This window comes from Eucyclogobius newberryi, unplaced genomic scaffold (assembly GCF_026437365.1).
Source record: "Eucyclogobius newberryi isolate DKJ021-1_F unplaced genomic scaffold, fEucNew1.0.hap1 SCAF_36, whole genome shotgun sequence".
NCBI lineage: Eukaryota > Metazoa > Chordata > Actinopteri > Gobiiformes > Gobiidae > Eucyclogobius > Eucyclogobius newberryi.
Window position 1 is genome coordinate 295,308 of NW_027316012.1, and position 14,053 is coordinate 309,360.

The 14,053-nt window shown below is 39.6% G+C and overlaps 16 non-coding genes across 16 annotated transcripts; all 16 read left to right on the forward strand.

The window, feature by feature from the left end:
• Positions 1–561: 561 nt before the first annotated feature.
• On the forward strand, positions 562–635 carry trnai-aau (transfer RNA isoleucine (anticodon AAU)). Its single transcript has one exon. It is a non-coding gene; the product is annotated as a tRNA-Ile (tRNA).
• Positions 636–1,487: 852 nt separating this feature from the next.
• trnai-aau (transfer RNA isoleucine (anticodon AAU)) lies at positions 1,488–1,561 on the forward strand. The gene has a single exon. It is a non-coding gene; the product is annotated as a tRNA-Ile (tRNA).
• Positions 1,562–1,973: 412 nt separating this feature from the next.
• Positions 1,974–2,047, forward strand: trnai-aau (transfer RNA isoleucine (anticodon AAU)). Its single transcript has one exon. It is a non-coding gene; the product is annotated as a tRNA-Ile (tRNA).
• An 869-nt stretch (positions 2,048–2,916) lies between these two features.
• On the forward strand, positions 2,917–2,990 carry trnai-aau (transfer RNA isoleucine (anticodon AAU)). Its single transcript has one exon. It is a non-coding gene; the product is annotated as a tRNA-Ile (tRNA).
• Positions 2,991–3,842: 852 nt separating this feature from the next.
• trnai-aau (transfer RNA isoleucine (anticodon AAU)) lies at positions 3,843–3,916 on the forward strand. Its single transcript has one exon. It is a non-coding gene; the product is annotated as a tRNA-Ile (tRNA).
• Positions 3,917–4,328: 412 nt separating this feature from the next.
• On the forward strand, positions 4,329–4,402 carry trnai-aau (transfer RNA isoleucine (anticodon AAU)). The gene has a single exon. It is a non-coding gene; the product is annotated as a tRNA-Ile (tRNA).
• An 869-nt stretch (positions 4,403–5,271) lies between these two features.
• trnai-aau (transfer RNA isoleucine (anticodon AAU)) lies at positions 5,272–5,345 on the forward strand. The gene has a single exon. It is a non-coding gene; the product is annotated as a tRNA-Ile (tRNA).
• An 852-nt stretch (positions 5,346–6,197) lies between these two features.
• On the forward strand, positions 6,198–6,271 carry trnai-aau (transfer RNA isoleucine (anticodon AAU)). Its single transcript has one exon. It is a non-coding gene; the product is annotated as a tRNA-Ile (tRNA).
• A 1,287-nt stretch (positions 6,272–7,558) lies between these two features.
• On the forward strand, positions 7,559–7,632 carry trnai-aau (transfer RNA isoleucine (anticodon AAU)). Its single transcript has one exon. It is a non-coding gene; the product is annotated as a tRNA-Ile (tRNA).
• A 412-nt stretch (positions 7,633–8,044) lies between these two features.
• On the forward strand, positions 8,045–8,118 carry trnai-aau (transfer RNA isoleucine (anticodon AAU)). The gene has a single exon. It is a non-coding gene; the product is annotated as a tRNA-Ile (tRNA).
• Positions 8,119–8,989: 871 nt separating this feature from the next.
• trnai-aau (transfer RNA isoleucine (anticodon AAU)) lies at positions 8,990–9,063 on the forward strand. The gene has a single exon. It is a non-coding gene; the product is annotated as a tRNA-Ile (tRNA).
• Positions 9,064–10,319: 1,256 nt separating this feature from the next.
• On the forward strand, positions 10,320–10,393 carry trnai-aau (transfer RNA isoleucine (anticodon AAU)). The gene has a single exon. It is a non-coding gene; the product is annotated as a tRNA-Ile (tRNA).
• Positions 10,394–10,805: 412 nt separating this feature from the next.
• On the forward strand, positions 10,806–10,879 carry trnai-aau (transfer RNA isoleucine (anticodon AAU)). Its single transcript has one exon. It is a non-coding gene; the product is annotated as a tRNA-Ile (tRNA).
• Positions 10,880–11,748: 869 nt separating this feature from the next.
• On the forward strand, positions 11,749–11,822 carry trnai-aau (transfer RNA isoleucine (anticodon AAU)). Its single transcript has one exon. It is a non-coding gene; the product is annotated as a tRNA-Ile (tRNA).
• An 852-nt stretch (positions 11,823–12,674) lies between these two features.
• On the forward strand, positions 12,675–12,748 carry trnai-aau (transfer RNA isoleucine (anticodon AAU)). Its single transcript has one exon. It is a non-coding gene; the product is annotated as a tRNA-Ile (tRNA).
• Positions 12,749–13,619: 871 nt separating this feature from the next.
• Positions 13,620–13,693, forward strand: trnai-aau (transfer RNA isoleucine (anticodon AAU)). The gene has a single exon. It is a non-coding gene; the product is annotated as a tRNA-Ile (tRNA).
• Positions 13,694–14,053: the final 360 nt, after the last annotated feature.

Genomic DNA, 14,053 nt, shown 5'->3' on the forward strand with positions numbered 1-14,053 from the left:
GAAGGTACCTTCAAGCAAATTCTAGTCGTATAAAGTCACATGAGCACATTTTGACATTTTAAACCTGAGAACCTTGGCTGGTTAGCTCAGTTGGTTAGAGCGTAGTGCTAATAACACCAAGGTTGTGGGTTCGATACCCATACAAGGCAGTTTAGTGTGTGGCGGTCGAAAGATATTGCTTGAGAAATAGTTTAAATATTACCAACCTGCCGATTTTCATTGGGCTGGATCGTTGTTAGGTAAAGCCGATCTTTAGTACTGATGGTACAAACGAAGCAAGACCTTCTACCTAAAAACCTGCTGTTTTTTTTTTGGCCTAAACTGCTGGATTTATGTCAGGTATAATCCCACGTTTGTTGCTTTGTTATGTGTCAATTTAAGGAAATCTCTTTTCAGACTTAGAGGTCAGAACACTTAATTCAATCCCATTTGAACCGTACCTAAAGCGCCAAAAATGTGCAAAATTGCTCTTCCTTTTACATCCCTGAAGGTACCTTCAAGCAAATTCTAGTCTTATATAGTCACATAAGCACATTTTGACCTTTTCCACCTGACAACTTTGGCTGGTTAGCTCAGTTGGTTAGAGCGTGGTGCTAATAACGCCAAGGTCGTGGGTTCGATCCCCATACTGGCCAGTTGCTTGAGAAATAGTTTAAATATTGCAAACGTGCCGATTTTAATTGGGCTGGATCGTTGTTAGGTAAAGCCGATCTTTAGTACTGAAGGTACGAACGAAGCAAGACCTACCTAAAAACCTGCTGCTTTTTTTGGCCTAAACTGCTGGATTTATGTCAGGTAAAACCCCACGTTTGTTGCTTTGTTATGTGTCAATTTAAGGAAATCTCTTTTCAGACTTAGAGGTCAGAACTCTTATTGCAATCCCATTTGAACCGTACCTAAAGCGCCAAAAATGTGCAAAATTGCTCTTCCTTTTACATCCCTGAAGGTACCTTCAAGCCAACTCTTATATTATATGGTCCCTTGCGCACATTTTGACATTTTACATGTGGAAAATGTGGCTGGTTAGCGTGGTACTAATAACACCAAGGTCGAGGGTTAGATCCCCATTCTAGCCAGTTGAGTAAGTTTAGTATATGTAAGATATTGATTAAGACAGAATTTAACTATTACAAACCTTCCTATTTTCATTGGGCTGGATCGTTGTTAGGTAAAGCCAATCTTTAGTACTGAAGGTACAAACGAGGCAAGACCTTATACTTAAAAACTGCTGCTTTTTTTGGCCTAAACTAGTGGATTTATGTCAGGTATAATCCCACGTTTGGTGCTTTGTTAAGTGTCAATTTAAGGAAATCTCTTTTCAGACTTAGAGGTCAGAACAATTATTGCAATCCCATTTGAACCGTACCTAAAGCGCCAAAAATGTGCAAAATTGCTCTTCCTTTTACATCCGTGAAGGTACCTTCAAGCAAATTCTAGTCGTTTTAAGTCACATGAGCAGATTTTGACATTTTAAACCTGATAACCTTGGCTGGTTAGCTCAGTTGGTTAGAGCGTGGTGCTAATAACGCCACGGTTGTGGGTTCGATGCCCATACTTGCCAGTTTAGTATGTGTGGCGGTTGAAAGATTTTGCTTGAGAAATAGTTTAAATATTACAAACCTGCCGATTTTCATTGGGCTGGATCGTTGTTAGGTAAAGCCGATCATTAGTACTGATGGTACAAACGAAGCAAGACCTTCTACCTTAAAACCTGCTGCTTTTTATGGCCTAAACTGCTGGATTTATGTCAGGTAAAACCCCACGTTTGTTGCTTTGTTATGTGTCAATTTAAGGAAATCTCTTTTCAGACTTAGAGGTCAGAACACTTAATTCAATCCCATTTGAACCGTACCTAAAGCGCCAAAAATGTGCAAAATTGCTCTTCCTTTTACATCCCTGAAGGTACCTTCAAGCAAATTCTAGTCTTATATAGTCACATAAGCACATTTTGACCTTTTCCTCCCTACAACTTTGGCTGGTTAGCTCAGTTGGTTAGAGCGTGGTGCTAATAACGCCAAGGTCGTGGGTTCGATCCCCATACTAGCCAGTTGCTTGAGAAATAGTTTAAATATTGCAAACGTGCCGATTTTAATTGGGCTGGATCGTTGTTAGGTAAAGCCGATCTTTAGTACTGAAGGTACAAACGAAGCAAGACCTACCTAAAAACCTGCTGCTTTTTTTTGGCCTAAACTGCTGGATTTATGTCAGGTAAAACCCCACGTTTGTTGCTTTGTTATGTGTCAATTTAAGGAAATCTCTTTTCAGACTTAGAGGTCAGAACTCTTATTGCAATCCCATTTGAACCGTACCTAAAGCGCCAAAAATGTGCAAAATTGCTCTTCCTTTTACATCCCTGAAGGTACCTTCAAGCAAATTCTAGTCGTATAAAGTCACATGAGCACATTTTGACATTTTAAACCTGAGAACCTTGGCTGGTTAGCTCAGTTGGTTAGAGCGTAGTGCTAATAACACCAAGGTTGTGGGTTCGATACCCATACAAGGCAGTTTAGTGTGTGGCGGTCGAAAGATATTGCTTGAGAAATAGTTTAAATATTACCAACCTGCCGATTTTCATTGGGCTGGATCGTTGTTAGGTAAAGCCGATCTTTAGTACTGATGGTACAAACGAAGCAAGACCTTCTACCTAAAAACCTGCTGTTTTTTTTTTGGCCTAAACTGCTGGATTTATGTCAGGTATAATCCCACGTTTGTTGCTTTGTTATGTGTCAATTTAAGGAAATCTCTTTTCAGACTTAGAGGTCAGAACACTTAATTCAATCCCATTTGAACCGTACCTAAAGCGCCAAAAATGTGCAAAATTGCTCTTCCTTTTACATCCCTGAAGGTACCTTCAAGCAAATTCTAGTCTTATGTAGTCACATAAGCACATTTTGACCTTTTCCACCTGACAACTTTGGCTGGTTAGCTCAGTTGGTTAGAGCGTGGTGCTAATAACGTCAAGGTCGTGGGTTCGATCCCCATACTGGCCAGTTGCTTGAGAAATAGTTTAAATATTGCAAACGTGCCGATTTTAATTGGGCTGGATCGTTGTTAGGTAAAGCCGATCTTTAGTACTGAAGGTACGAACGAAGCAAGACCTACCTAAAAACCTGCTGCTTTTTTTGGCCTAAACTGCTGGATTTATGTCAGGTAAAACCCCACGTTTGTTGCTTTGTTATGTGTCAATTTAAGGAAATCTCTTTTCAGACTTAGAGGTCAGAACTCTTATTGCAATCCCATTTGAACCGTACCTAAAGCGCCAAAAATGTGCAAAATTGCTCTTCCTTTTACATCCCTGAAGGTACCTTCAAGCCAACTCTTATATTATATGGTCCCTTGCGCACATTTTGACATTTTACATGTGGAAAATGTGGCTGGTTAGCGTGGTACTAATAACACCAAGGTCGAGGGTTAGATCCCCATTCTAGCCAGTTGAGTAAGTTTAGTATATGTAAGATATTGATTAAGACAGAATTTAACTATTACAAACCTTCCTATTTTCATTGGGCTGGATCGTTGTTAGGTAAAGCCAATCTTTAGTACTGAAGGTACAAACGAGGCAAGACCTTATACTTAAAAACTGCTGCTTTTTTTGGCCTAAACTAGTGGATTTATGTCAGGTATAATCCCACGTTTGGTGCTTTGTTAAGTGTCAATTTAAGGAAATCTCTTTTCAGACTTAGAGGTCAGAACAATTATTGCAATCCCATTTGAACCGTACCTAAAGCGCCAAAAATGTGCAAAATTGCTCTTCCTTTTACATCCGTGAAGGTACCTTCAAGCAAATTCTAGTCGTTTTAAGTCACATGAGCAGATTTTGACATTTTAAACCTGATAACCTTGGCTGGTTAGCTCAGTTGGTTAGAGCGTGGTGCTAATAACGCCACGGTTGTGGGTTCGATGCCCATACTTGCCAGTTTAGTATGTGTGGCGGTTGAAAGATTTTGCTTGAGAAATAGTTTAAATATTACAAACCTGCCGATTTTCATTGGGCTGGATCGTTGTTAGGTAAAGCCGATCATTAGTACTGATGGTACAAACGAAGCAAGACCTTCTACCTTAAAACCTGCTGCTTTTTATGGCCTAAACTGCTGGATTTATGTCAGGTAAAACCCCACGTTTGTTGCTTTGTTATGTGTCAATTTAAGGAAATCTCTTTTCAGACTTAGAGGTCAGAACACTTAATTCAATCCCATTTGAACCGTACCTAAAGCGCCAAAAATGTGCAAAATTGCTCTTCCTTTTACATCCCTGAAGGTACCTTCAAGCAAATTCTAGTCTTATATAGTCACATAAGCACATTTTGACCTTTTCCTCCCTACAACTTTGGCTGGTTAGCTCAGTTGGTTAGAGCGTGGTGCTAATAACGCCAAGGTCGTGGGTTCGATCCCCATACTAGCCAGTTGCTTGAGAAATAGTTTAAATATTGCAAACGTGCCGATTTTAATTGGGCTGGATCGTTGTTAGGTAAAGCCGATCTTTAGTACTGAAGGTACAAACGAAGCAAGACCTACCTAAAAACCTGCTGCTTTTTTTTGGCCTAAACTGCTGGATTTATGTCAGGTAAAACCCCACGTTTGTTGCTTTGTTATGTGTCAATTTAAGGAAATCTCTTTTCAGACTTAGAGGTCAGAACTCTTATTGCAATCCCATTTGAACCGTACCTAAAGCGCCAAAAATGTGCAAAATTGCTCTTCCTTTTACATCCCTGAAGGTACCTTCAAGCAAATTCTAGTCGTATAAAGTCACATGAGCACATTTTGACATTTTAAACCTGAGAACCTTGGCTGGTTAGCTCAGTTGGTTAGAGCGTAGTGCTAATAACACCAAGGTTGTGGGTTCGATACCCATACAAGGCAGTTTAGTGTGTGGCGGTCGAAAGATATTGCTTGAGAAATAGTTTAAATATTACCAACCTGCCGATTTTCATTGGGCTGGATCGTTGTTAGGTAAAGCCGATCTTTAGTACTGATGGTACAAACGAAGCAAGACCTTCTACCTAAAAACCTGCTGTTTTTTTTTTGGCCTAAACTGCTGGATTTATGTCAGGTATAATCCCACGTTTGTTGCTTTGTTATGTGTCAATTTAAGGAAATCTCTTTTCAGACTTAGAGGTCAGAACACTTAATTCAATCCCATTTGAACCGTACCTAAAGCGCCAAAAATGTGCAAAATTGCTCTTCCTTTTACATCCCTGAAGGTACCTTCAAGCAAATTCTAGTCTTATATAGTCACATAAGCACATTTTGACCTTTTCCACCTGACAACTTTGGCTGGTTAGCTCAGTTGGTTAGAGCGTGGTGCTAATAACGCCAAGGTCGTGGGTTCGATCCCCATCCTGGCCAGTTGCTTGAGAAATAGTTTAAATATTGCAAACGTGCCGATTTTAATTGGGCTGGATCGTTGTTAGGTAAAGCCGATCTTTAGTACTGAAGGTACGAACGAAGCAAGACCTACCTAAAAACCTGCTGCTTTTTTTGGCCTAAACTGCTGGATTTATGTCAGGTAAAACCCCACGTTTGTTGCTTTGTTATGTGTCAATTTAAGGAAATCTCTTTTCAGACTTAGAGGTCAGAACTCTTATTGCAATCCCATTTGAACCGTACCTAAAGCGCCAAAAATGTGCAAAATTGCTCTTCCTTTTACATCCCTGAAGGTACCTTCAAGCCAACTCTTATATTATATGGTCCCTTGCGCACATTTTGACATTTTACATGTGGAAAATGTGGCTGGTTAGCGTGGTACTAATAACACCAAGGTCGAGGGTTAGATCCCCATTCTAGCCAGTTGAGTAAGTTTAGTATATGTAAGATATTGATTAAGACAGAATTTAACTATTACAAACCTTCCTATTTTCATTGGGCTGGATCGTTGTTAGGTAAAGCCAATCTTTAGTACTGAAGGTACAAACGAGGCAAGACCTTATACTTAAAAACTGCTGCTTTTTTTGGCCTAAACTAGTGGATTTATGTCAGGTATAATCCCACGTTTGGTGCTTTGTTAAGTGTCAATTTAAGGAAATCTCTTTTCAGACTTAGAGGTCAGAACAATTATTGCAATCCCATTTGAACCTTACCTAAAGCGCCAAAAATGTGCAAAATTGCTCTTCCTTTTACATCCCTGAAGGTACCTTCAAGCAAATTCTAGTCTTATATAGTCACATGAGCACATTTTGACATTTCACTCATAAGAACTTTGGCTGGTTAGCTCAGTTGGTTAGAGCGTGGTGCTAATTACGCCAAGGTCGTGGGTTCGATGCCCATACTAGCCAGTTTAGTATGTGTGGCGGTTGAAAGATTTTGCTTGAGAAATAGTTTAAATATTACAAACCTGCCGATTTTCATTGGGCTGGATCGTTGTTAGGTAAAGCCGATCTTTAGTACTGATGGTACAAACGAAGCAAGACATTCTACCTAAAAACCTGCTGTTTTTTTTTGGCCTAAACTGCTGGATTTATGGCAGGTATAATCCCACGTTTGTTGCTTTGTTATGTGTCAATTTAAGGAAATCTCTTTTCAGACTTAGAGGTCAGAACACTTAATTCAATCCCATTTTAACCGTACCTAAAGCGCCAAAAATGTGCAAAATTGCTTTTCCTTTTACATCCCTGAAGGTACCTTCAAGCCAACTCTTATATTATATGGTCCCTTGCGCACATTTTGACATTTTACATGTGGAAAATGTGGCTGGTTAGCGTGGTACTAATAACACCAAGGTCGAGGGTTAGATCCCCATTCTAGCCAGTTGAGTAAGTTTAGTATGTGTAAGATATTGATTAAGAAAGAATTTAACTATTACAAACCTTCCTATTTTCATTGGGCTGGATCGTTGTTAGGTAAAGCCAATCTTTAGTACTGAAGGTACAAACGAAGCAAGACCTTATACTTAAAAACTGCTGCTTTTTTTGGCCTAAACTAGTGGATTTATGTCAGGTATAATCCCACGTTTGGTGCTTTGTTATGTGTCAATTTAAGGAAATCTCTTTTCAGACGTAAAGGTCAGAACACTTATTGCAATCCCATTTGAACCGTACCTAAAGCGCCAAAAATGTGCAAAATTGCTCTTCCTTTTACATCCCTGAAGGTACCTTCAAGCAAATTCTAGTCTTATATAGTCACATGAGCACATTTTGACATACTAGCTCAGTTTAGTATGTGTGGCGGTTGAAAGATTTTGCTTGAGAAATAGTTTAAATATTACAAACCTGCCGATTTTCATTGGGCTGGATCGTTGTTAGGTAAAGCCGATCTTTAGTACTGATGGTACAAACGAAGCAAGACCTTCTACCTAAAAACCTGCTGCTTTTTTTTGGCCTAAACTAGTGGATTTATGTCAGGTATAATCCCACGTTTGTTGCTTTGTTATGTGTCAATTCAAGGAAATCTCTTTTCAGACTTAGAGGTCAGAACACTTATTGCAATCCCATTTGAACCGTACCTAAAGCGCCAAAAATGTGCAAAATTGCTCTTCCTTTTACATCCGTGAAGGTACCTTCAAGCAAATTCTAGTCGTTTTAAGTCACATGAGCAGATTTTGACATTTTAAACCTGATAACCTTGGCTGGTTAGCTCAGTTGGTTAGAGCGTGGTGCTAATAACGCCACGGTTGTGGGTTCGATGCCCATACTTGCCAGTTTAGTATGTGTGGCGGTTGAAAGATTTTGCTTGAGAAATAGTTTAAATATTACAAACCTGCCGATTTTCATTGGGCTGGATCGTTGTTAGGTAAAGCCGATCTTTAGTACTGATGGTACAAACGAAGCAAGACCTTCTACCTTAAAACCTGCTGCTTTTTATGGCCTAAACTGCTGGATTTATGTCAGGTAAAACCCCACGTTTGTTGCTTTGTTATGTGTCAATTTAAGGAAATCTCTTTTCAGACTTAGAGGTCAGAACACTTAATTCAATCCCATTTGAACCGTACCTAAAGCGCCAAAAATGTGCAAAATTGCTCTTCCTTTTACATCCCTGAAGGTACCTTCAAGCAAATTCTAGTCTTATATAGTCACATAAGCACATTTTGACCTTTTCCTCCCTACAACTTTGGCTGGTTAGCTCAGTTGGTTAGAGCGTGGTGCTAATAACGCCAAGGTCGTGGGTTCGATCCCCATACTAGCCAGTTGCTTGAGAAATAGTTTAAATATTGCAAACGTGCCGATTTTAATTGGGCTGGATCGTTGTTAGGTAAAGCCGATCTTTAGTACTGAAGGTACGAACGAAGCAAGACCTACCTAAAAACCTGCTGCTTTTTTTTGGCCTAAACTGCTGGATTTATGTCAGGTAAAACCCCACGTTTGTTGCTTTGTTATGTGTCAATTTAAGGAAATCTCTTTTCAGACTTAGAGGTCAGAACTCTTATTGCAATCCCATTTGAACCGTACCTAAAGCGCCAAAAATGTGCAAAATTGCTCTTCCTTTTACATCCCTGAAGGTACCTTCAAGCAAATTCTAGTCGTATAAAGTCACATGAGCACATTTTGACATTTTAAACCTGAGAACCTTGGCTCGATAGCTCAGTTGGTTAGAGCGTAGTGCTAATAACACCAAGGTTATGGGTTCGATGCCCATACAAGCCAGTTTAGTATGTGTGGCGGTCGAAAGATATTGCTTGAGAAATAGTTTAAATATTACAAACCTGCCGATTTTCATTGGGCTGGATCGTTGTTAGGTAAAGCCGATCTTTAGTACTGATGGTACAAACGAAGCAAGACCTTCTACCTAAAAACCTGCTGTTTTTTTTTTGGCCTAAACTGCTGGATTTATGTCAGGTATAATCCCACGTTTGTTGCTTTGTTATGTGTCAATTTAAGGAAATCTCTTTTCAGACTTAGAGGTCAGAACACTTAATTCAATCCCATTTGAACCGTACCTAAAGCGCCAAAAATGTGCAAAATTGCTCTTCCTTTTACATCCCTGAAGGTACCTTCAAGCAAATTCTAGTCTTATATAGTCACATAAGCACATTTTGACCTTTTCCACCTGACAACTTTGGCTGGTTAGCTCAGTTGGTTAGAGCGTGGTGCTAATAACGCCAAGGTCGTGGGTTTGATCCCCATACTGGCCAGTTGCTTGAGAAATAGTTTAAATATTGCAAACGTGCCGATTTTAATTGGGCTGGATCGTTGTTAGGTAAAGCCGATCTTTAGTACTGAAGGTACGAACGAAGCAAGACCTACCTAAAAACCTGCTGCTTTTTTTGGCCTAAACTGCTGGATTTATGTCAGGTAAAACCCCACGTTTGTTGCTTTGTTATGTGTCAATTTAAGGAAATCTCTTTTCAGACTTAGAGGTCAGAACTCTTATTGCAATCCCATTTGAACCGTACCTAAAGCGCCAAAAATGTGCAAAATTGCTCTTCCTTTTACATCCCTGAAGGTACCTTCAAGCCAACTCTTATATTATATGGTCCCTTGCGCACATTTTGACATTTTACATGTGGAAAATGTGGCTGGTTAGCGTGGTACTGATAACACCAAGGTCGAGGGTTAGATCCCCATTCTAGCCAGTTGAGTAAGTTTAGTATATGTAAGATATTGATTAAGACAGAATTTAACTATTACAAACCTTCCTATTTTCATTGGGCTGGATCGTTGTTAGGTAAAGCCAATCTTTAGTACTGAAGGTACAAACGAGGCAAGACCTTATACTTAAAAACTGCTGCTTTTTTTGGCCTAAACTAGTGGATTTATGTCAGGTATAATCCCACGTTTGGTGCTTTGTTAAGTGTCAATTTAAGGAAATCTCTTTTCAGACTTAGAGGTCAGAACAATTATTGCAATCCCATTTGAACCGTACCTAAAGCGCCAAAAATGTGCAAAATTGCTCTTCCTTTTACATCCCTGAAGGTACCTTCAAGCAAATTCTAGTCTTATATAGTCACATGAGCACATTTTGACATACTAGCTCAGTTTAGTATGTGTGGCGGTTGAAAGATTTTGCTTGAGAAATAGTTTAAATATTACAAACCTGCCGATTTTCATTGGGCTGGATCGTTGTTAGGTAAAGCCGATCTTTAGTACTGATGGTACAAACGAAGCAAGACCTTCTACCTAAAAACCTGCTGCTTTTTTTTGGCCTAAACTAGTGGATTTATGTCAGGTATAATCCCACGTTTGTTGCTTTGTTATGTGTCAATTCAAGGAAATCTCTTTTCAGACTTAGAGGTCAGAACACTTATTGCAATCCCATTTGAACCGTACCTAAAGCGCCAAAAATGTGCAAAATTGCTCTTCCTTTTACATCCGTGAAGGTACCTTCAAGCAAATTCTAGTCGTTTTAAGTCACATGAGCAGATTTTGACATTTTAAACCTGATAACCTTGGCTGGTTAGCTCAGTTGGTTAGAGCGTGGTGCTAATAACGCCACGGTTGTGGGTTCGATGCCCATACTTGCCAGTTTAGTATGTGTGGCGGTTGAAAGATTTTGCTTGAGAAATAGTTTAAATATTACAAACCTGCCGATTTTCATTGGGCTGGATCGTTGTTAGGTAAAGCCGATCTTTAGTACTGATGGTACAAACGAAGCAAGACCTTCTACCTTAAAACCTGCTGCTTTTTATGGCCTAAACTGCTGGATTTATGTCAGGTAAAACCCCACGTTTGTTGCTTTGTTATGTGTCAATTTAAGGAAATCTCTTTTCAGACTTAGAGGTCAGAACACTTAATTCAATCCCATTTGAACCGTACCTAAAGCGCCAAAAATGTGCAAAATTGCTCTTCCTTTTACATCCCTGAAGGTACCTTCAAGCAAATTCTAGTCTTATATAGTCACATAAGCACATTTTGACCTTTTCCTCCCTACAACTTTGGCTGGTTAGCTCAGTTGGTTAGAGCGTGGTGCTAATAACGCCAAGGTCGTGGGTTCGATCCCCATACTAGCCAGTTGCTTGAGAAATAGTTTAAATATTGCAAACGTGCCGATTTTAATTGGGCTGGATCGTTGTTAGGTAAAGCCGATCTTTAGTACTGAAGGTACGAACGAAGCAAGACCTACCTAAAAACCTGCTGCTTTTTTTGGCCTAAACTGCTGGATTTATGTCAGGTAAAACCCCACGTTTGTTGCTTTGTTATGTGTCAATTTAAGGAAATCTCTTTTCAGACTTAGAGGTCAGAACTCTTATTGCAATCCCATTTGAACCGTACCTAAAGCGCCAAAAATGTGCAAAATTGCTCTTCCTTTTACATCCCTGAAGGTACCTTCAAGCAAATTCTAGTCGTATAAAGTCACATGAGCACATTTTGACATTTTAAACCTGAGAACCTTGGCTCGATAGCTCAGTTGGTTAGAGCGTAGTGCTAATAACACCAAGGTTATGGGTTCGATGCCCATACAAGCCAGTTTAGTATGTGTGGCGGTCGAAAGAAATTGCTTGAGAAATAGTTTAAATATTACAAACCTGCCGATTTTCATTGGGCTGGATCGTTGTTAGGTAAAGCCGATCTTTAGTACTGATGGTACAAACGAAGCAAGACCTTCTACCTAAAAACCTGCTGTTTTTTTTTGGCCTAAACTGCTGGATTTATGTCAGGTATAATCCCACGTTTGTTGCTTTGTTATGTGTCAATTTAAGGAAATCTCTTTTCAGACTTAGAGGTCAGAACACTTAATTCAATCCCATTTGAACCGTACCTAAAGCGCCAAAAATGTGCAAAATTGCTCTTCCTTTTACATCCCTGAAGGTACCTTCAAGCAAATTCTAGTCTTATATAGTCACATAAGCACATTTTGACCTTTTCCACCTGACAACTTTGGCTGGTTAGCTCAGTTGGTTAGAGCGTGGTGCTAATAACGCCAAGGTCGTGGGTTTGATCCCCATACTGGCCAGTTGCTTGAGAAATAGTTTAAATATTGCAAACGTGCCGATTTTAATTGGGCTGGATCGTTGTTAGGTAAAGCCGATCTTTAGTACTGAAGGTACGAACGAAGCAAGACCTACCTAAAAACCTGCTGCTTTTTTTGGCCTAAACTGCTGGATTTATGTCAGGTAAAACCCCACGTTTGTTGCTTTGTTATGTGTCAATTTAAGGAAATCTCTTTTCAGACTTAGAGGTCAGAACTCTTATTGCAATCCCATTTGAACCGTACCTAAAGCGCCAAAAATGTGCAAAATTGCTCTTCCTTTTACATCCCTGAAGGTACCTTCAAGCCAACTCTTATATTATATGGTCCCTTGCGCACATTTTGACATTTTACATGTGGAAAATGTGGCTGGTTAGCGTGGTACTGATAACACCAAGGTCGAGGGTTAGATCCCCATTCTAGCCAGTTGAGTAAGTTTAGTATATGTAAGATATTGATTAAGACAGAATTTAACTATTACAAACCTTCCTATTTTCATTGGGCTGGATCGTTGTTAGGTAAAGCCAATCTTTAGTACTGAAGGTACAAACGAGGCAAGACCTTATACTTAAAAACTGCTGCTTTTTTTGGCCTAAACTAGTGGATTTATGTCAGGTATAATCCCACGTTTGGTGCTTTGTTAAGTGTCAATTTAAGGAAATCTCTTTTCAGACTTAGAGGTTAGAACAATTATTGCAATCCCATTTGAACCGTACCTAAAGCGCCAAAAATGTGCAAAATTGCTCTTCCTTTTACATCCCTGAAGGTACCTTCAAGCAAATTCTAGTCTTATATAGTCACATAAGCACATTTTGACCTTTTCCTCCCTACAACTTTGGCTGGTTAGCTCAGTTGGTTAGAGCGTGGTGCTAATAACGCCAAGGTCGTGGGTTCGATCCCCATACTAGCCAGTTGCTTGAGAAATAGTTTAAATATTGCAAACGTGCCGATTTTAATTGGGCTGGATCGTTGTTAGGTAAAGCCGATCTTTAGTACTGAAGGTACGAACGAAGCAAGACCTACCTAAAAACCTGCTGCTTTTTTTTGGCCTAAACTGCTGGATTTATGTCAGGTAAAACCCCACGTTTGTTGCTTTGTTATGTGTCAATTTAAGGAAATCTCTTTTCAGACTTAGAGGTCAGAACTCTTATTGCAATCCCATTTGAACCGTACCTAAAGCGCCAAAAATGTGCAAAATTGCTCTTCCTTTTACATCCCTGAAGGTACCTTCAAGCAAATTCTAGTCGTATAAAGTCACATGAGCACATTTTGACATTTTAAACCTGAGAACCTTGGCTCGATAGCTCAGTTGGTTAGAGCGTAGTGCTAATAACACCAAGGTTATGGGTTCGATGCCCATACAAGCCAGTTTAGTATGTGTGGCGGTCGAAAGATATTGCTTGAGAAATAGTTTAAATATTACAAACCTGCCGATTTTCATTGGGCTGGATCGTTGTTAGGTAAAGCCGATCTTTAGTACTGATGGTACAAACGAAGCAAGACCTTCTACCTAAAAACCTGCTGTTTTTTTTTTGGCCTAAACTGCTGGATTTATGTCAGGTATAATCCCACGTTTGTTGCTTTGTTATGTGTCAATTTAAGGAAATCTCTTTTCAGACTTAGAGGTCAGAACACTTAATTCAATCCCATTTGAACCGTACCTAAAGCGCCAAAAATGTGCAAAATTGCTCTTCCTTTTACATCCCTGAAGGTACCTTCAAGCAAATTCTAGTCTTATATAGTCACATAAGCACATTTTGACCTTTTCAACCTGACAACTTTGGCTGGTTAGCTCAGTTGGTTAGAGCGTGGTGCTAATAACGCCAAGGTCGTGGGTTTGATCCCCATACTGGCCAGTTGCTTGAGAAATAGTTTAAATATTGCAAACGTGCCGATTTTAATTGGGCTGGATCGTTGTTAGGTAAAGCCGATCTTTAGTACTGAAGGTACGAACGAAGCAAGACCTACCTAAAAACCTGCTGCTTTTTTTGGCCTAAACTGCTGGATTTATGTCAGGTAAAACCCCACGTTTGTTGCTTTGTTATGTGTCAATTTAAGGAAATCTCTTTTCAGACTTAGAGGTCAGAACTCTTATTGCAATCCCATTTGAACCGTACCTAAAGCGCCAAAAATGTGCAAAATTGCTCTTCCTTTTACATCCCTGAAGGTACCTTCAAGCCAACTCTTATATTATATGGTCCCTTGCGCACATTTTG